This window comes from Triticum aestivum, chromosome 1B, assembly GCF_018294505.1.
Source record: "Triticum aestivum cultivar Chinese Spring chromosome 1B, IWGSC CS RefSeq v2.1, whole genome shotgun sequence".
Classification (NCBI taxonomy): Eukaryota; Viridiplantae; Streptophyta; class Magnoliopsida; order Poales; family Poaceae; genus Triticum; species Triticum aestivum.
Window position 1 is genome coordinate 645,341,075 of NC_057795.1, and position 513 is coordinate 645,341,587.

Here is a 513-nt window from a genome sequence, read left to right on the forward strand (position 1 = left end):
GCGGCCTCCTCCTCCATTCCTCGACTCGGCCAAGGTGACGGGGACCAAGATCTGGGGCAGCACGCCACTATGACAGACTGCAGGAAGCCTCTCTGGTGGGCCCCTTTATGCACCATCGTCGATAGGGTTTGCCGGCCAGGTGAGCATGTGAATTTCCCTCTTCCAGCTCTCATTCACCGGTGTGGCCACCATTGGCCAGATCTTCACTACCTTGGGTGCGCTCTTTCCTAGCCGCCCTTAGATCTCTCTACTTCTCCCTATTTCTTGTTCCATCGACCGACGACCTCCTCGCTAGTGCGTCCAAGGCACTGCACACGCATATCCTCCAAGGCACTGCACACGCATATCTCAGAAGGCACACCATCACCTAATTACCTTATGGGGCTAAATTTACTACCCACGGGTATGTGTATGGGCCAAATGTAGTCCATGCAGGGTGTCATGGGGATGGGTACAATCAAGCGCTCCTTGTAGCTGATTCCCGTGGGCCCATCAATTAGGCCCGATATGTGC